The following is a 6,719-nucleotide window of genomic DNA, read 5'->3' on the forward strand; positions in this document are numbered from 1 at the left end:
TTTCTAAAAAATAATAAGCGATGATATATTGGCACCCACTATAGGATAATTCACACCCTGAGCGTGAATTGACGTCAAAAAGTGTTAAAGTCTGCCAAATGCCCTCCTTTTTTTACGTCAATTCATAGTAAAAGGGTGCGAATTATACCAAAGGGGGTTTTACTTTTATCATCTCCCAAAATAATGGTTAAAATCTCTTAATACGAGTCTTTAAAGGTTTTTGCTAAACCAAAAGGTAGAACCCTAGAAATATAACCCATTTAGCTTCTTACCTTTGCAAATGAAACTCCCGAAGTGCGGCTGAAGCTCCGTGGCTACGGCTGAAGCTTGCAACCCTCCGGGAAGCGTCGGAACCAACACTTAAAGCTGCGGGAGCTTGAGGCTGACGCTTGCTTTGGGTTTGTTGGGAAGATGAAGAAGCTATACTTGGGTTTGTTGGGAAGATGATGAAAGGTAGATGGAGATGATATAATTTTATAGGCAAGAAATCACATGGAAGGTCAGGTTAGATTCCCTCAGGCTTCCCCTTTTTTCACCTTTTTTTGGGCTCTTTGCTTTTTGTAAGAATTTCTGCTGAAATGTCAACATTTCTTCAGAAATTTTGAAATTTTATAGGGCCTTTTCTGTTTGGCTTGTGATCTCGAGATTCCTCACTAAATTTCGTTGAAATTTCAGATGAAATTTCAAATTAATAAGGGGGTTTTTTTAACTGTTTCTTTATGGAAAAGAAATTCCAGCCGAAATTTCTGAAATTTTGGCCCTATGTTTCAACAAGGTCAGTTGTCGATTAAGAAGTTGATTCGTGCCATTGAAAGCTATCCTCGTTTCCCTAAGCCCGAGGACTATCTATTTGAGATAAAAGAGGCGCACCTCAATCTATGTTTTGTAAGGCCCGGCTCTGTCCTATATCCACATAAAGGTTCCTTCATTCGCTAAGTTTGCTACTCAAGTCTTTCAACAGGGACTCCGTGGGCGAAATTTTGTACTTTTCCGACTCTGTGCATTTCGTTTCGTTTTTTGTCGAAACTGAAATATTTCGGCCCGGCCGAAATTTAAAACCATGATTGTGACAATAAAGCTGCAATTCACATAATCACCAATCCTGTCTTCCATGGGAGGACTAAGCACATAGAGGTTGACTGTTACTTCATTCGCCAGAGAATACGTTGAGGCTAGATTCTTGTTTCCTTCAATCGATCAACGGACCAACTTGCGGATGTTTTCACTAAGCCCTTAAGTAATGCTAAATTAAATGACATTTGTAACAAGCTTGGAATGTATAATATATACATTCTAGCTTGAGGGGGAGTGTTATAAGGGTGTGTATTGTAGCCTTTAGGGCATAGTGGTCATTTTGTAAGTTCTCTTTTATATATAAATACATTAGTGAGGGGGAGGATCCCTAACTCACTTTCTTCCCCTCTCTTTCTCTAACAGAGATAAATGAGATCATCGTGGACTGCCTGATATAATGGTTTTGTCATGATATTGAAAATTTATGGATAATGTTTGATCTAAGTTTGGATATTTGTTTAATTACTACCTACTCGTGGGTCTGTGACCTTAGAACTATATTTGGTACCCTACCTAATGGTGGGGTTGTGACGCCAAAACAAGACTTGGCACCTTACCTACTATTGGGACTGTGGTACCCCATTTTTACCTAAAATTGGGGTATGACACTGGTGTACTATTGGTAGGATTCTGTGCACTTATCTGATAGTGAAATCATTGTTCGGATACCCTTCCTGTCAATGGGGTTGTGACATTGACCATAGACTAGATTGTTTAGCAACGAATGATCATTTGAACTGTGATGCATGTTTATATTTTCGACAGTTTTTTTAACCCGGAAATTTTACAGCCCCAAGGAGGACCGCCAAGTGTGTGTGTATATATATATATGAGGAAACTGTTGGTGAGCTTAAGCTCACCAAACTTATGGTGAGCTAGCTTGCCCAATCACATGGGGGCCCACTTTGTTAGGATGATCCAAACCATTCATTTGAAAGTCCCTTACATAGATGGGGGGTGTACCAAAAATCAGCTCCATAGGATCATCCTAACCCCTCCATTTGTGGAGGACAAAAATGGGGCAGATACATTTTTGTCCTCCACAAATGGAGGGGTTAGGATGATCCTATGGAGCTGAATTTTGGTACACCCCCTATCTATGATAAGGCCTTGCAAATGAATGGTTTGGATCACTCTCCAAAATGTGAGACCCATGTGATTGGGCAAGCTAGCTCACCATAAGTTTGGTGAGCTTAAACTCACCAACAGTTTCCTCTATATATATATATATATATATATATATATATATATAATAGTTTCAAACTGTCCAAGGGGAGGGAGCCACCTAGCCTCTAAGATTACAGACATAAGACTCTAGCAGCCAAAAGGTATAGAAATGGGCTAAGGAGGAGTTGAAGAAAACCCAAGGCACCGATTGAGACTTGCTAATTAAAATGCCCACAATTTCACTGTCATGATGCGTAATGGTAGTGAAGGCTGAATGGAGCATTGGTACCTTCCTGAGCACTTCCAGCACTTGCTGAACAGAGCTTTGGTACCTTACATGAACATGATCCCAGTTCAACCAAGATACTTCCTATCGAACTTGCTATGGGTATAACATTTTCTAATATTCTGGGCATTGGTAATGATAATTAGGAGGAGGAGCTGGCGTCAATCAATTTCGGATCATGATTGACCCCACTAGATTCCTTAACAATAACCGTCGCTAATATAGTAATTATTGGTGGTAACTTTTGGCCCCAATGTCGAAGTATTTATTAGCAACTGTCACGATCCATCGTTAATGTCATTTTACCGCGACGGTGTAGAAGTGCCGTTCCCTTGAATATAAAAATATGGCAAGCGAGAAATTAATAAGTACCGCAACATTTAACCATCGCCAATAGATGTGATAAAGGAGTGATGGCGTCTGAATCCGGGTCTGCGATCGCGCGGTCTGTAGAGGGCCTCCGCGGGGTCTGCAATCACAAACAAAGGGGGTCAGGGGGTCCGGGGTGGGTCCCGGACTACCACTTCGACACCCAAGTCAGATCCTTCGTCCAATCAATATAAAATACAGCAAGAAGAGGAGGGGGTTCAATCAGGTTTACCAGGACCAAGGCGCGGGTTCTTTTCTGCGTGTACGGGTGAGTGGGTCGGAGGGGACTAACAGGGAGAGTGGGATTACGTTCCAGTCTCCTCTGTTGTTGCCTCGCCTCTTTTTCCAGTTGTTATGCGGGAGCTGAGAGAAAATGATGTCTTCCAAAAAGTGGATCTCTCTCTTCTTCCCTTCCCTCCCTTTTAAAGGGAGGCGCGCGGACCTTTTCATCATTATGGAGAGAAAACCTTCCTTTGCAGGATTGGGCCGTTCTCCTGCTCCGCCGGCGCGCGTGGTTTGCCGGATAATTCCTTCCATAACTTGTGATGATGAGGTCTGGACGGCGAGAGAGCGACACGCGTCGTGATCGTATGGTTTTGCCGTTTCCCAACGCCTTTCTTCATGATGGTTAGGTTTTATTGGTGCATGGACGACATGTGGCGAGATCTGAGAGCAGCGTCGTATTTATGTCCCATCATAACACCCCCTTACTCCGTTGGTCCATTGAATGGGCCAAGGGAGTAACGTTTTGGTCGAGCGACGTCAGGGTGAGGGTATTCATGGGAGCTCCGGAGTACGAGGAGACGCGCCGTTTTATCCGGTGGCCATCCCCCGGAAGTGGTAACGTCATTATGTGGGTCGCCTTGTTTCGAGACACGAGGTTTTCTTCCTTGAGCTTGAAGAAGGAAGACTACCCCGGCGCTCTGTTGTGGCCTCTCTCCCCCTCTTCTTTTTTTTTCTTTTTTTAAGGTAGGTGTTTCTCCGCGCCTTTTTGCAACAACATGTCTGGTTCCCCTTCGTGGGTTAGGGGCAAGGCCTGTCTTTCCCAGGAATCGTCGAGTGACCCCGACTTGTCTTCCGATTCGGAGGAGGACCTTGTGGCTTGTCGGAAGAGGGCTAGGAGGGACTCGGGCCCTTCCTCGGGCTTTCCCCCTTTTGCCTCTCCTCCTTGCCTAGGGAGGACAAGTCGTCTCGGTCCCGTGTTGCCAGGGAGTGGTCTTTTTTCTCCCGAGCCTATCACCAGGGGATGGAACTGCGTGGCTGTGTTTCGAAGATGGGTAAGGAGATCGAGGAGTTGAAGCGGGAGAACGAGGCTTTGCAGAAAAAGGTTCACTCCCTCAATGAGCAGCCGCTTGAATATGAGGTGGACCCCCTGCTGGAGAGCTCCTGGGAAGAAGAGGGGAACCCTTCAGGAGAGGAGTCTTCTTCTGATTAGTTTCTGGCCCTTCCTGTTTTTCTGTGTGTTTTTTTTTCTTCCCCTTTCCTATCGGGGATTTTGGGGCCTGCGTGCCTTATGCTTTGTTTCTTATTCCCCTCCTTTTTGTAGGCCTGTGGGCTAGGAGGATGTGAATGGATGGTTTTATGAATTTGTGCCGTGTCTCTTTGTGTTGCTTTTCCATCTGTTTGGTTGTTTTTCCACCTGTTTGGCATGAATTATCTTTGTTGCGATGAATTGTGGTGTTTTGTTCGAACCTGTGCCGGATTCCGAGCCTTTTCCTAGCGCGTTTAGTTTCCTTTGCCTGTTGTGTCTGTGCGTCGTGGTCTCGTGCCGGGGCTCTGGGCCTGGGCGCGCATTTTTCCTCTAGTGGAATTGAGGTCGGACCTCTCTGCTTGGTTTTCCACCTCCGGGCCCTTCCCTTTCATTAGGTGGGGAGGAGTTGAAAGTGATTTGTGATGATGAGGTTTGTGCGGCGAGGAAGTGACACGTGTCGAACTCGTACGGTCTTTCCGTTTCCCATCGCCTTTCTTTATGATGGTTAGGCAGTATTGGTGCATGAGCGGCACGTGGCGAGATCTGAGAGCAGCGCCGTTTTTATGTCTCATCATAACACTACCTTTGGTCCATTGAATGGACCAAGGGAGCAGGCTTGTTTACCTGGTTAAGGAATATCATGACGAAAGCATTTATGGGAGCTTTGCGATACGAGAGGACGTGCTATTTCATCCGGCGGTTCCTTCCCGAGGAATTGTGGTGCCATCACGCGGTGCTGGCCGGTCATCCAAGAGGAAACAGACACGCGCAGGGCAAGTTGCTTCGTTTTCCTACCCAAGGGTTTCTCATAGGGTTTATAAGGGGTGATATCTCCCGCCTCTTATGCAGATCGCCTTTTCGCTCCTCTCTCCTTCTTTGCGTTCTTTCGGTCTTTCTTCGGGCTCGTCAGAGATGTCGTCGTCTTTCCAGGGTCTCTCTGTAAGTGGCGAGGGGAGAGTTGCTACCAAGGGGAGTCCTCCCAGTAGCCCCGAGACAAACCCTGACAGGTTGGGGCCTCAGCAAACAATTCCTGAGAGGAACCCGCCTCAAGAGCTTCCCCCGCGCTCTCATCCTCCTCCCCTTTACGAGAGGGAGTCCCATGAAGCCTTTGTTCATCGCCACCGCTCGTTCTTCTCTTATGTCCATCGTAGGGAAATGGAGGCCTGTAGCCGGATGATGGACATGGATCGAGAGATAGCAGCCCTGCGTGCGGAGAACGACTTGTTGAGGAACCGGGTGAGGTGGCTGAATGACCAAACTCGATTTGTCGAGGATCCAGGTTGGGGGAGCTCTTCGGAGGATGAGCATAGCGATAAGGAGCTTTCTGACGCGGAAAACTCTTTCAGCGGCTAGTCACTTTGGGCTGGAGGCTGTGGGGTGAGTGGGATTTTGGAGGGGCTCTTTCCCTTTTTCTCTCTCCCCCCCTTCTCTCCTTTTTTTTATTGGGGGTCTTGGGGGTCCAGGCCTGCGTGCCCTTATCTTTTTGTCTTCACTCTCCTCTCCCTTTTTTGTAGGCCCGTGGGCCAGAAGGAAATAGTTAAGAATGGCTCTTTTTTTTTGTATTTATGACTTGTACCTTATGTTTCCTTTTCCTTTGCATAGTAGCCGAATTATTCCGAGCGGAACGGTAGAAGTAAGACCGGGCCTTTGCTATGCGACCCGAACCCTTTTCGTTGTGCTTGGTATTTTTCGTCTGGTGGTATTGCATGCCGGGCCCTTGTGATGGGTCCGGAGCCTTTCCCCACCGTACGGGGTATTTTCCATCTTGTGGATTTGTATGTTGGGCCCTTATGATGGGTCCGGAGTCTTTCGCCACCGTATGGGGTATTTTCCATCTTGTGGATTTGTATGCCAGGCCTTTGTGATGGGTCCGGAGTCTTCTGCCACTGTACGGGGTATTTTCCATCTTGTGGATTTGTATGCCGGGCCCTTGTGATGGGTCCGGAGTCTTTCGCCACCGTACGGGGTATTTTCCATCTTGTGGATTTGTATGCCAGGCCCTTGTGATGGGTCCGGAGTCTTTCGCCACCGTATGGGGTATTTTTCAGCTCGTGGAAATGTATGCCGGGCCCTTCCTTCCCCTTAGGTGGGGAGAATTTAGGGATGGCTTGCTAGGGAAGTCACTTAGAGGTAGGGGTAGCAACGTCTTTTCAGTCGGGGGCATGTCGCTTCGATTTTTGGCGGTTCCCTCGAATTTCCCAATCGGCGTTACATGTGCGCGTCCCATCGGATTAGAAGGAAAGGGAGATCAATCGACGCGTGTTGAAACCCTAGCTCTTTTTAAAGCCTTTTTGGGGATTTCATTCTTTGTCTTATTTCTATGTCTTCCTCGGGTGAAGCGGGCTTTCTTCT

At 46.9% G+C, this 6,719-nt stretch overlaps 1 long non-coding RNA gene across 1 annotated transcript; it reads left to right on the plus strand.

Annotated features, from left to right (window-relative positions):
- The first annotated feature begins 244 nt into the window (after positions 1-244).
- LOC143851708 (uncharacterized) lies at positions 245-1,419 on the plus strand. The gene is made up of 2 exons (XR_013236466.1): positions 245-499; positions 776-1,419. It is a non-coding gene; the product is annotated as an uncharacterized LOC143851708 (long non-coding RNA).
- The last annotated feature ends 5,300 nt before the right edge of the window (positions 1,420-6,719 follow it).

Source organism: Tasmannia lanceolata, unplaced genomic scaffold, assembly GCF_043159265.1.
Source record: "Tasmannia lanceolata isolate RefF3 unplaced genomic scaffold, GAP_Taslan_0.1 ptg000018l, whole genome shotgun sequence".
NCBI lineage: Eukaryota > Viridiplantae > Streptophyta > Magnoliopsida > Canellales > Winteraceae > Tasmannia > Tasmannia lanceolata.